At 47.2% G+C, this 14,470-nt stretch overlaps 1 protein-coding gene across 12 annotated transcripts in view; it reads left to right on the top strand.

Annotated features, from left to right (window-relative positions):
• The window catches only part of PUM1 (pumilio RNA binding family member 1), a 993,892-nt gene that overhangs the window by 895,891 nt on the left and 83,531 nt on the right, over positions 1 to 14,470 (top strand). The gene's annotated exons all lie outside the window — the stretch shown is intronic.

Genomic DNA, 14,470 nt, shown 5'->3' with positions numbered 1-14,470 from the left:
TTTCGAATTCCATTGTGCGGTATTAACTGACATTTCTTGTTTTTTGGGAATGGATGTTTGCTAAAAATAATTTTGCATTTTCCGTGTTAAGTGGTTTAAAAAAGTTCTTCACAGTCCGCAGAGATTCAGCTTGTTCTTCTAATTTAGACACAAAATTGTCACCTGAAATCTGCTGATTCTTTGAGATGGGTGTAGTTACGTTGAGTAGGCTTCGTTTTTTGATTGACAGATGCTTAGATAAGCACAGAATACAAACAATATGTCGTACTATGATTGATAATTACCTCTTGGCAACAATTTCATGAAACCTAGTTAAATCAAGTTAACTTTCTAATTCATCCTTAAATTACATGAGACTGATATTAGTGCAAAAACGTAAAAAATGATTCCATATTCGACTGCCACAACATGCATCTTCCAGATATTTTAGAAAAGTTTGTGCCAGTTTGAGAGTGATGGCCTGTGGATTGGGACATGAGCTTGATTTCTAGCTGTCTGTTATTACAGATAGTGCCAAAGGCTTTGCACTGAAAACAAACTTGGATTCTGGGTAATGCTTCTGACTGTAGATTTCTCACCTTTAAACTATTTTCAGGTGCTGACTGGATCTGGAGATTGTTTTCAGCAATTCTCTGCATGTGCAGTTGGTGGCACCATATGACTCCTCAATGTCTGCATACCACCCCAGATGTGATGAAGCGGAGATGACATAATTTTCTATTCAGTCTGCTCTGACATTTTTGGTTCTTAAAGTCAAAAATGTTTCACAGTGTGCCATGGAGGTGGTTCCCCCAAAAATAGGATTAAAGCTGTCCCACAGCGCCAGGAAACCGATGTTGGTCACATACCGAACGATGTGTGCCTATGGTACTTAAGCTTCAGGCATGATTCAAAATTGTGCAAGAAGTGCACCCTCATACACTTGAAGGCAAACAGCAAGTGGAAGGCCGTCCTGCCAGTCAGTCTGGTGAGAAGTTGCAAATGTGTCACTGAAAATCCAGCATCTTCTGACTCCAAGCTGGTCCTGTCCGGCCGCAATTTTCCCAGGCCATTCTCGACCCCACAGCAAATGGAGGCCATCCTGCAGATTTTATGGTCTCTACCGGTGCTCTGTCATGCCTTTAGGCCCCATGGAGCCAATAGGGTGCCCAGTTAAACTCCTGCCGGCCAACCCTCCACCGACACCATTGCCACCTCTAGCCCCGAACCCATATCGACCCAGTCCAGACTTCCACCCAGGCACCAGGGTCCATGACATTTACTCTCTTGCTGGCACCAACTCTGCCTGTATTTAATTTTGTCATAATCCAGTTTTACGACCCTGGAACTGCATCAGCCTGTTTCACGTCTACTTCACACATTGAAATAGGATAAAGGCTCTCTTTGGCTCCAGTGTAGTCCAGTGCGTATCTAATTTCACTCGCGACACTGACGATGATGAGATAAGCGTACAATCCGACCCCTCTCGTTACACTGATGAACTGCTGTACTCAGACTTGGTCTAAATACCTCATCAGAGAGAGCACTGGACTTGCCACCTAACCTACTAATGGAAGACAGTGCCATTTTGCTGTATTAGTACTTAGAGCAGCAGAAAAGCAAGACTTGCAGTAGCTTTCCCTGGAAACCAAGCCAGTTTATTGACCGGAATTATTCAACCAAATCCAACATCATTTAAGTCACTGTTACTTTTTAATAAGGCTCTTGTGATCATATCCATGACTACTTGGTCAAAGCTATTTTCAGCCTGTTCAGGTCAGCCAGCATTGGCAAGATAGTGTGACCAGCTAGACCAGCCCCTGGTAACACTAACGTTTTGATGTGACATTCAACACCAGAAAACCTTGTGGTGCTTGCATCCACAAGTAAAATCATTTCTAATACTTTTCCTCAAAAGCTGGAAAGTGTTAATGTCTTTGGCAAGATGTTTTGCAGCGTGAATCTTTTCTGGGTTCACATGCTGAGCATTTTCGTCTACTAGTGGTTGGGTCTGGAATCTTCTCCCAAAAATGTTTGTCCTACTATTTTTGTGTTTGTTGTTGGTGAGCGACGACATCCCTCCATTTGGTGCCTCTTAGGAGGACGTTGTGCTTCCTATGGAAGTTCCCACCTTTAGTCGCCATCTTCAGATTTTTTTTTTTGCCCTTGGGTCTGGATGCATGCAGGATGATCTCCAGCTAACTGAAGAAGAAAGTTGCAGAAAATCCGGGAAGAATCACTGAAATTCCACCAGAGCAAAGTGGTCTTTGAAGGAAGATAACAGTAGTTCTGGGACCAGAGCAAGGTAAATGCTGAAAATGCGCGTACAGGGTCTCTGTGATGGAGACACCAATCCAGTTTTGCAAGAACTGCCGCCATAAATTAGCAAAATAGGACCAGCACCTGATCTTCAACCTCTGCCTACCAGTGGATCATCATAGTGCCTGTTCAGTATATGCCTCAAAGACTCGGAGGGTAAGACAGTGGCTGAGAACAGCCCACCATACAATGCCAACATTCAACACCATCTCTGCGAGATTTGAGCCTATCTAGCGACGACGACGAGAACATCGCCGAAGGCCCCGAGAACAACGTCAAAGCAGACATCCAGATCATGGACGCCAATCCAAGGGTCAAGTACACTTTGAAATCAGAGGTAAGGGACTCGGCGTCCTTAAAGTCGGTAGCCTAGACACAAAAATCGGAGGCTAAAACCTCGAAGACTCTTTCGGCGTCGAAACACTTGATGACTACAAGCATGTCTAAAGATAAAAATAATTTCGGATCCTTCAAAAAGGACATTGCAGCGGTAGAGACCCCTGGAAAATCCAAGATGCCACCACCAGACATGTTTCTGGACCCCTGGGTCGAAAGCCTGCTGCTCTCAGGGGCCTGAAACAATGGATCCTGGGACGAGGTGCCAAGCCTCCTCCTCCAGGATGGGCAGGGTTCACGAAGGGGAAGCTTCAAAGGCTTGCCACCTTTGTGAGTTCCACAAGGCCACTTGCTGCTTTAAGCAACTGGTCCCCACTGGTTTTGACCCCCACTTTGGGTGGGAGAACCGGCAGAAAAACAAGTGAGGAAGAGAGGTGTGCCCACCTCTGCCAACTCCACCCCTCAGGTGTGGGAGGCGAAGTGAAGCACAGTTCTCACTCCCCGCCATCTTGCAGATGGGGGGGACTCAGCCAACCAGGGAAAGGCTTATGACCCCCCTCCCACTGGAGGGGGGCATAAGCCTGGAGATAATAGGACTTTCCAGAAACATCCTGGCTGTTCTAATTGGTATGCCTCTTGATTGTGAGAGGCTCTTAGGTGGAAAGGCAAACTATTTTGAAGTAGTTCCAGAACCAAAGTACTACTGTGTGCTCCTTGGGCTGGCCTATCTAGCAAAGCAATTTCTCCAGCAGTACACACGTTTGCAATGTTTCAGAAGCCCAGCTTTTCCAGCAGAAGCTATTTTTTCACTTGTGCAAACTCCGACCCATTTCTTTTCGCACAAGAGGTGACTCAATGGCTGTTAGCAACTGCAGCAGTATCAGTCACCTCTTTTTTCCGCTGGTTCTTTTGCCACAAAGTTGCTCATCGCTCCAACATCATTTTTTCACTAAATTTTCTGGCCCAATGGGAGTTTGGAGTTTGGAGTCAGAAGGCCTATCTTTGTTTCATTAAGGGCCCTTGACAGAGAAGGGCACTGGATATTATTTCCTCTGACCCTACTCCCCAACTCCAGTGGCTTCAGGCCCATTCAGAATTTGAGGCTCCTAAACCACCAGGACAAGTTCTAGATGCTGCCAGATGCTGACGTTTTCTCCAGGTCCTGGAATTCTGAAACTGGGATGATGTCCAATATCTCCAAGACACATTTTTTTCACATCCTCTCTCCTCCAGTAGGCAACCCTCGTCTCCACAGCATATTTTTGGCACTACTAATTTGGGGAGCTACCGTAGACCCCACCATCAGTCTTCACCAAAGGACCAGGTTTTGTGGCAGCATCAGCAGAAGGTCAGGAGTTCATGTATTTCGATACTTAGACAGTTTACTGGTGAAACAGAGTTCTTCCATTTTGTTTTTAGACCACATGCCCAATCATCTTGAGTTTCTTCACCATTCACCAGAGGTTGCATCTCATTCCTACTCGGTATCTGGACTTCATTTGAGTGATCATCTTATCCTATCCTACACCTGAAAGAGTCTTGGACATTCGTGATATGATCTTGATGTTTCTTGCGTCTCTTGAGGTTCCGGGAGTCCTAATTCTTTTGAACTTGATAGCCTCATCTATTCTCCGCTTGCCTTTTGTGAATCCGGTCCCTTCAGTGGTTATTGCATCAGCCAAGGCCTCTTGGCACACATTGAGATCTTTAGATCATTTATAACAGATCTTGACTAGTGGATGTGTTCCGCCAGTCTCACAATGGGCCATGCCTTCTGACTTCTGTAGTCCCAGGCAACTGTTGTATAGATGCTTCCCCTTGTACTGCACAGCTCACCGTCGGGAAATAAGTCTTCATGGCATTTGGACCTCTGCAGAGCAAGTGCTGCACCTTGAGCTGCCTACCTAGCCATGAATGTGGACATCTCTTCCACCCACAAATAACCACTACCTGCTATGTCGATAGACTGAGAAGGTGGATTCATGGATCGTGTTCTTGGAGGCCTTGCAGTTGTGACATTGATCTCTAAAGCACAGATCTTTTCCAATGGCAGCGCAGCTGGCAGGTGCTCTGAATATGAGAGCGGATATCTTGAGCCTCCTGTTTCACAAATGTGATTTCCCAACCAGTGTCCTCTTAAGGAGTTTAGGGGCCCTAGCCAAAACATATTTTAGGAGCTCCTGTACAGAACAAATGTAAATGTTATTAGACATTTCAAGCCCATGTTATGCCAGACAATACTAAATTATGGTACATTTTAAAGAAGTCACACAAAAATGTGTCTTGGTCACATTGCCAGAAATCCTTAAAATGACACTGGTTATGAAAGACAGAGTTGTAAGTAACGATAGGCAGAGAGGGAGAGGGGTGTAGACAAACAAATAGAATAGAGTTAAAATAGTTAAAAGGTTCAGGTTCCCAGGGGGCCCAGGGCAATTTCCCACAGTGCCTATGTCTTAAAACGTCTCCGGTCCCAACACAATGTGATAGGTATCATCTTCTCCATACGAGAATTCTTCACTCGCCTCTTTACTATGGTACTAAACAAGAACTATGCCCTAATCTTTGCCATGCACTACCTATGCTGTGGGTCTCCGGGACACATCTTCCTCTTGAGGTGCATTGTTGGGCCTACTTGGGCCTGCTTTATGTTCACTCTGATTCTACTAATCTTAATGGTTCTGAAGATAGTGTGTGAGGCTGGCAGCGACTGATCTTTATCATCCAGGCTGCGTGAGGAGAATTTGGTATGGTCTTCGGACAGAGCTTTGCAGCAGGTTAGTTGGGGGACTCCACCCCAAATTCTCAGATACTTCATCTGAACTTGTAACTATTGAGTGTGAGAAAGTGGCTCTATATATACTGGACCAGAATAAGGTACAGTGTGTATAGAGTCCACAAACCCCAGAGGTATAACAGAGGTTAAAGCCAGGCGTGACCTTACTCTCTGAAGTGGTAGCTTGGTCGAGCAGTAAGGCAGTACCAGAGGACAGTGTAAAGTATTTGTTGTACACACTCAGTCAGCATAATGTTTCACACACTCAAAGACTGAACTCCAGGCCAATTGTTTTTTTATCAAAAGATATTGTTTTATTTCTAGAACCAACAGGTATCAAAATATACTGTTCTCAATATGAGAGGTTTCAGATGAGTACTTTGCAGAAGGGCAATAAACTTTGTAAATACACTAGGTACAGGGGTTGCAGTAGGCAACACAATTCTACACACAATTTAGCATTGAGCTCAATGGATTTCCTTATATAAACACAGTTGATTACTTTGTAGATTACTTTGGTAATTCCAGGACTGGCTCCTAGGTTCGGTCCTGGGGTATAAGCTGAAATCAGTTTAGCACAAACTTTTGGGTATTGTAGTGGTTTTACAGGAATAAAAAGCTATTTTAAAAGTTCACACTTAAAACCTTTCAACAGAAATCTGGCAATGTTATCCAATGGGAGAAAATTCAGGTTGCAGGTAAAGTACGATCTTGTTACTTTTGTAATCCAGTTCTGGGCTCCTGGGGCCAGCACTTAGGTCTCAACTTAAAACGGGTAAGTAATTACGTTTCAGTATTTCGTATGATTTTTAAAGAATATTTCTAGTTTTCAAAAGTAGGCACAGAGAAGAAATTTCATAGAAAAGCAGACACTGGATTCCTATGGAGAAAATACAAGTTACTAGTAAACCCGCTAGGGATTACTTTTGCGTTTCAGTACTGGGCTACAGGGTACAGTACTTGCTCCTCTCCTGATCACAGGTGAGTATTTTGGAATTCAGAATTCGCATGATTTTATATGAATATTTTACGTTTTCAAAAGTAGACACTTGAAAGATTTTTCGAGTCAAACCAATCAATGTTATTCAATGGCAGGTAAGTGAGTTACCAGTTTCCTGGTGAGTACTCGACTGGTGAAGTTGTGTTTCTGGGCATAGACTCAGGGCTCCCCCAGTGTCCGGTAGGTACAGTTGGTTCACCCTCAGCGGCGCAGGGGCGGCCGGGTGCAGAGGTAGTTAGGCCCAATGTTATCCAATAGTTTACAGGGGGCCTCCGGTTGGTGGCTGCTGGCTAGCAGGCCACGCGGCTGTGGGAGCTGGGCTCCTGTTCACTTGCTTAGGACAAAGGTGGCACAGCCAGTGGTACTCGGGTGGCTGGGTGCAGGGTGCTTTTGAGCCGACGGGCGCTCAATGGTATCCAGTGGAAAAGGTAAAAAGGGAACAAAGGCTGCAGGCTCGAGCGGAGAGTCTACAGGAGCGACCAGCATGTCGAGAGGTAAGTTGGGATCTTGGAGCACAGGTAGGTACCCCAAAGGGAGGCACAGGGGGCTGTAGGGCGCCGGTGCAGGGGTGTCTTTGGATGTAGGAAAAGCTTACCCTCAGCTGGTCGCGGTTGGGGGTCCCCTGGTTCTGAGTCTGCAGGCGTCGTCTGGTTCGTCAAGGAGGGTCTTTGGGCACTGGACTTCGGGTCCCAGTCGCCCGGGGGACGTCCTCGTGGTCTTGGATCACTCTGGCACGGGCCATGCTCGGCGGGTGCAGAGTAGGCTGGTCCGGAGCTTCCTGGCTGGCACTAGGGGGTTGTTGCAGCAGAACGTCTGCTGATGGGAGTCCCAGGCTTTAAGAGGGTCAAGGCAGGCAGGTCCTCTGGGTGTCCCAAGATTGCTGTCCACAGGAGTCGCCGGGCTTTAGGCAGGAGCAAGTTCCAGGATCGACAGGCCGGTAGGGCTGGGGCCAAGTCAGTTGTTGTCCTGTTAGCAGCTGCACGGCAGGTCCTCTTCCTCTTAGTCTCATTTCTTCTTTTCTTTTCGGGATCGAAGGAAGGAAGGTTCAAGGAGCCCCTAAATTCTTAATTTAGGGGCATTACAGGTAGGGCAAGGGCAGGGACCACTAAGTCCCTGTCCTGGGGTGGGTACACCCCCTAGCCTGCTCCTCTCCTGTGGGAGGGGGGAAGGATCCTAGCTGTGATTGGACAGGGCTCCCCATCTTCAAGATGGCCGGTGCCCGGGGTCGTGCTTCACCTCGTCTCCCCCACCTATGGGGGTGGGGTTGGCCCAGGCTGGCAACCCCCCCTTCCTGACGTAGTTTTTCCCGCCAGTCTTCCCGCCAGAGTGGGGGTCAGAACTGGTGGGGGCCAGTTGCTGGGTACAGCAAATGGTCTGGAGAAGCTCACAAAGGCGGCATGCCTTTGAAGCTTCCCCCTGCCCATCCTGGGGGAGGAGACCTAGCACCTCGCCCAGGATGTGCATTGTTGCAGGTCCAGGAGAGCGGGGGGCTCTCCACCCAGGGGTCCAGCAACTTGTCTGCTGTGTGGCAGCCTCTGCAGCCACTCAGCCCAGATGTGGATTGTAGGTTAGGTTTTCAGGGGGCATCTCTAAGATGCCCTCTGGTGCATTTTACATCAAATCCCACACTGGCTTCAGTGCGGGTTTAATGTGCTGAGAAGTTTGGTACCAAACTTGTCATTCTTCAGTGTAGCCATTATAATGCTGTGGAGTTCGTAATGACAACCTCCCAGCACCATATACTCTTAGACCTCTGGCATAGGGCACCCAGCTATAGAGGTGACTGAAGTATGCCAGGGCAGTGGGTTCTGTGGGCATGGCACACAGGGATGTGTGCCATGTCGACTCTTGGTTTAGTTTTGTACTTATACACTCAGCCTGTAAAGGCAGTGTGTGGCTATCAGGGTACAGGGCCCCTGAGGGTGGCAAGTGCTGCAGTCCTCAGGGGTGTTCCCTGGTCACCAGGCCCTGGGTTCCTGGTTGGCAGGCACCCAGGGCACACTCAGTCAAAGTACATCAGCAGTTCAAAAAAAGGGCATACCGGTGCAAGAAAGATGGCACTTTCTCATAGTACTACAAAAGGCAAAAGAACCAGGAACACGTGATTCTCATTGCCCCTCATTGGCCAAGGCAAACCTGGTACTCCACTCTCCTAGAATTATCCAAAGGATCATTTGTCAAAATCAGAGCAGAAAAAGACCTGCTGACAATGCAACAGGGCAGAATCTTTCACCCAGAACCAAAGACGCTACAACTAGCAGGCTGCCACCTGAATACATAGAATTTGGTCATCTCAATCTACCACTAAGAACCATGGAAGTGCTTAAGGAGGCACGAAAGCAATCCACAATGAAATGCTATAGGGCGAAATGGAAACGATATACCACATGGTGCAGCGCAAACAAGACAAGTGCCATAAATACTCAAACAGTTATCACATATCTTACTTACTTCTTGGACAGTAACATCAATTTTTCAAGCCTTAAGGTGCACCTGGCTGCCATAGTGGCATACACAAGAGGAGAATCATGCAAAGTTTTTTTACAAGACCAGTCATAAAAAGATTCCTAGAGGGAGCCAGAAGAATAACTCCACCCAGAGCTGCACCTGTACCCACATGGAGCTTAAATATAGTACTTTCTCAAAGGATGAAGAAACCCTTTGAGCCCATGCATACTGCAGACATCAAACATATCACTCTAAAGGCAGCCTTTCTCATTGCGTTGACATCATTACGCAAAGTGACTGAATTACAGGCATTGACAACACAAGAGCCTTACTTACAAATCCACAAGGATAAAGTAATATTGAAAAGCATCCCACATTTTCTGCCAAAGGTAGTATCTCAATATCACTTAAAACAAAACATTGTGTTACCAGTGTTTTTCCAAAAGCTAAAAATAAATGCAGAGAGAAGCCTCCACGCCTTGGATGTAAGGAGGGCTTTGCTGTATGTATAGAAAACAGAGAAAATAAGGAAAACTAAGCAATTGTTTGTTGCATACTCGCATACCAACACAGGATTTGCAATCACAAAGACAACCAGTGCAAGATGAATAGTACAGGCTATTCAGATCTGTATAACAAGGCCAAAAAGGAACTAACAATGCAACCAACAGCGCACTCCACAAGAAAAAAGGGAGCAACGCTAGCTTTTATGGCCAATATACCCATTGACGCCATCTGTGCAGCAGCAACATGGGCATCACCACACACCTTCACTTAAAATTGTGTGGACATACAGATGAACAGGTAAGCTCAAATTGGACAGAAGGTGATCCAACACCTGTTTGCAAGGTCTTCCTTTCACCACAGCCTCCCCTAGACGGGAGAAACCACTACATAATCTAATGCACAGAATGTGAATCCAGAAAAGGATTCACGCTGCAAAACCAAATAGTTACTTACCAGTAGGAGTAGTTTTGCAGCTTGAAGAATTTTCTGGATTCACATGCGACCCACACAGCCTTCTCCTACAAGGACATCAAACAGGTGGGGAAGTAAAAGACTATATCCGTGTTTATTAAAACCATCTCAAAGATTACAAACCAAAGAAAGACAGAAAAAAGAATCCGAAGATGGCCACCACGCACGCCGACCTCCAGAATACGGTCTGATGTCACACAGGGAACGTACCTGGCACCAAATGGTGGTAGACGGCTTGGAGGACTATATGTCCATTCTGGCAGGATGTTCAGAATCTTTTGGAGAACTGGGCCATAGAGTGACCTATCCTCATTGATAGGAAATGTGTTATTCCTTTTATTTCCTAGTGCCAAAAAAGGGTGGAGGCCTTCTCCCTGTTTTCGGTAATTGACCCTACAGTTCCTACCTGCTGAAGGACAAATTGAAAATGCTCATGCTTTCCCAAGGGTCTGTCTGCCCTGTATCCCGGAGACTGGATGGTAGCATTGGATCTTCTGGGCTCTTATTTCTATATCCCTGTCCTCTAGGCCCACAAATGTTCCCTGCAGTTCAAGGTGGGCTATGAGCATTTTCAGTTTGCCATGCTCCCTTTCCGCCTCACCAGTTCTCTTTGGCATTCACGAAATTGATAACCTTCGAGGGTTGGATTACTCTCACCCCACCCCCCTCACCTTGTCAACTAACTGTTGAAGAAAGGATCTCCATAATAGACCACCTCCAGACAGAGGTAAACCTCCTTACCGTTGCGGTTCACTGTCAATAAGCCAAAGTCACAACTGACTTCTTCGCAAATGCTCCCTTTCATGTGAGCCATTCTAGATGCAGTAGGTTTTTGAGTCTTTACCCTAGAACAGTGTTTAGGACATTTTGAATATGAATCCGATGTTTCAGACTCTGTCCTGGATCTCAATGCGGAGCTTTCGGAGGCTGCTGGGATTGTTGGCCCCCTGCAGTCTGCTAAGGGCTCTTGCCAGGTGGTACATGCAGGCTCTGCAGTTGGACCTTATATCTCAGTGAGCTAAAAATCGAGGACATCTGTTGGACTATATCCAGATTTCAGAGGCGACTGCAAACGATGTGCAGAGGTAGCACATGGACATCAGCCAGTGGCAGGGACCTCTCCTTACTCCACCCAGAGCGGATGGTGGTCATGAATGCATCCCTGCTTTTTTGGGGAGGTCATCTGGGAGTGGTGGAGATCATACTCATCTGGTCTCTAGCAGAGACTCCACTACACATCAGTTTGTTGGAGTTGAGGGTGATTAGTGTGGCTTTGAAGGGCTTCCTGCCCACCATCAAACGAAGGGTGGTGAATGTAGGAAGCTGACTCTGTATATACTGTACCAAAATGAGGTATAGTGTACGCAGTGGAACCCCAAAGGTAGGCAGAGCAAAAGTAGATAGCACCTTACTCTCAATTTGTGGTAGTGTGGGCTAGCAGTAAGGGTTTATCAGAGAGTTTTGTTAAGAATTTTTGGAAAACACTCACACAAGAAATGATGTCACACACTCAAAAACTGAACTCAGACCAATATGTGTCAAAAATATTTAGCTATTTTATTCCTCGAACCAAGCCAAGCCTGGTGTAGGTAAGTGAAATAATATTTTACAAACTCTTATACAGTGATTTACAATTGAATGGAGGTTCAGATGCAGTTGGTTAAATTACAGGTAAGTCAACAGTTTGAAATTACTTTTTAGTTACTTTACAGATTACTGTGCACGTTACTTTTTACATTAATTTTTGCGTTACTTTTGCTAATCAGTGTGATATGCCTAGATATCACACTGAGACATTTCTTAGGCAAAAGGTAAGTAATTCACTATTAGTACATTTGCAGTTTTTCAATGTTTCATACTAACGAACGCCACACACAAGAATTTTCAAGGAAAAGCAGTCAGTGCAATCCTATGGAAGGAAATGAAGTTAAAGGTTTGCATTTAAGTACTTATTTGTGGGAGTTGGTATTCTGGGGTTAGAACCAGGGTTCCCCCATGGTAGAAAATGCACTGTCAGAACACCCTCAGCGGCACTAGGGCAGCCGGGTGCATAGTGCTGAGGCCGAATGTTATCCAGTAGGGGATAGGGGGCCTCCGGTTGGTGGCTACTCACGAGCAGACCCTCAAGGTTGTAGGAGCAAAACTCGTGAACTTAAGCTGAGGGCAAAGGGGATCAAGTTTTGCACACAAGGTGCACCCACACCGGCACAGGGGCGCCCGGGTGCAGGGTGCTGTTTTGGCATCATGTGCCCTGTTTTCAATGGGAGTTGCCGGTTTTGGATTTTGGCTAGCATGTCTTCCGGGAGGAACTAACAGCTGGACCGGTAAGATGGAGGGCTCAGGGACGTAGGTGCAACTCTGGTTCTCTTCTCCATGGCGGCTGGATGCAGGGGTGTCATATGAGGTCGGATTTCACCTTACCAGGCCACTTGCGGTTGGGAAGGGTCTCCGTGCAGAGTCTGCAGGTGGCATCGCGGAGTCCGGGAGGGGTCAACCCACGGTGGACTCAGACTCAGGAGTGCTAAGGGATCTCGCTGGGATCGGTGGGCCACTTGGACTGAGGCCATAGGTGTCGGTGCAGTGGTGGTTCCAGGCATCGGGTTCCTTTGTCCTGAGCAGTCTCCGAGTCACTTTTGGCTTTTTTTTTGTTAACAAAGCTGCTGTTCACAGGAGATCCAGTCTTTGTGGAAGGCAGTTAGTCCTTCCAGGGGTTCTGGGGGCTGCTGGCTGCAGGACAAGGCGACTTTTTGCCAGGATCTCTGTAAACTGCAGACGGGGCGATAGGGCTGGGGCCAAGGCAATTGTTCTCTGCACTCTCCTCTGCTGGATGTCTTCTTTTGTCCTCCTCCTTCATAGGTTGCCGGATTCTGCCTTCTTGGTTCAGGGCTGCCCCCTAAATTCTGCATTTAGGGTAGGTTTAGGGGTCTCGAGGTCAGTAGCCAATGCTGATCTGAGGGTGACTACACCCTTGGTGTGCTCACCCCACGTGAGGGAGTGGGCACAATCCCTAATCCTGATTGAAGAGGGCTTCCATCTGCAAGATGGTGGGCACTGAAGAGTCTGCTTCACCTCTCCTCCCCCATCTGAGGGGTGGGGTTGGAAGAGGTGGGCACACCTTCTGGGCTGCTCTAATTATTTCCCACCTTTCTTCCTGCCGAAAAGGAGGCCTGCTCCTGATGGTAGGAGAGGCTAGGGGGTCGCATTACAAAGGCGGCAAGGCCTTTGAAGCTCCCCTGCCACAGATGGCTCTTCCTCACCTGCAACAGGTGTGACTACCTCTGCCCAGGAAAAGCTTTGTTTCTGGGCAGGGATGGGAGGGTCCCACCCCAAAGGTCCAGAAATTTGTCTTGTGGTGGCAGGCTAGTGTGTGTCATCCGGGAACTCACCAGAGGCTGGTAGTTTTTCCAGAGGCACCTCTAAGATGGCCTTTGAGTGCAATTTTTCATTAAACCCCACACTGGCATCAGTGTGGATTTAATGTGCTGAGAAGTTGGATACAAAACTTCCCAGTTTTCAGTAAAGCCTTTATGGTGCTGTGGAGTTCGTAGTGACAAACTCTCAGCACCATATACTCTTAATGGCATTACTGCACTTAAAATGTCTAAGAATTGGTCTATACACTGGGTACATGGCTCATGCACCTGTACCCTCACCACTGGTATAGTGCACTCAGCTGCAGGGGTGATTGACCTATGCCAGGGCAGTGGGTTGTAGGCATGGCACACAGGGATGTGTGCCATGTCAACTCTTCACTTTGTTCTGCACCAAAACACGCAACCTGCACTGGCAGTGTGTGTGTAAAGGTGCAGGGCCTCTAAGGGTGAAAATTGCAAAAAACACAGTTGATGGACAGAATGTAGAACAATGTCATACATTCACCCCAGTACAAGGATCTGGGCCTAAATCCATCGTTTTTTTGCACTCCACACCACCCTGGGTTAGACACTGGCTATATGCAAATCAGCTCTGACTCTGTGCCTCATGGGAACAGTCCAGTCCGAACTACCAAGCCATGTCTTTCCCAGACCGGAATCAAGCATCCAAGGACCGGTTTCTGGCTATCAGCCTTCATCAGCCTGGATAGCTTGACTCCAGTGGTGTGGAGAGCCTGGGACTCACGTCTGAGCATACCAAGCCCACTTGGGGTGAAAATTGCAAAAACCACAGTTGATGGACAGAATGTAGCACAATGTCATACATTCACCCCAGTACAAGGATCTGGGCCTAAATCCATCGTTTTTTTGCACTCCACACCACCCTGGGTTAGACACTGGCTATATGCAAATCAGCTCTGACCCTGTGCCTCATGGGAACAGTCCAGTCCGAACTACCAAGCCATGTCTTTCCCAGACAGGAATCAAGCATCCAAGGACCGGTTTCTGGCTATCAGCCTTCATCAGCCTGGATAGCTTGACTCCAGTGGTGTGGAGAGCCTGGGACTCACTTCTGAGCATACCAAGCCCACTCGGGGTGAAAATTGCAAAAACCAAAAAACTCTAAGGGTGGCACAATAAGTGCTGCAGCCCTTAGAATCATTCCCTGGCCACAGTGCTCTAGTACCCATGGTACCTTTTACAAGGGACTGGCATGTGGCCAGAGAGGTGTTAATTGGGGGTACAAGATCCAGTTATGGG

The sequence above is a fragment of the Lissotriton helveticus genome, chromosome 3_1 (assembly GCF_964261635.1).
Source record: "Lissotriton helveticus chromosome 3_1, aLisHel1.1, whole genome shotgun sequence".
In the NCBI taxonomy this organism is placed as follows: Eukaryota; Metazoa; Chordata; class Amphibia; order Caudata; family Salamandridae; genus Lissotriton; species Lissotriton helveticus.
Note: the sequence above shows the minus strand (reverse complement) of the source record. Positions and strands in the feature narration are given on the sequence as shown.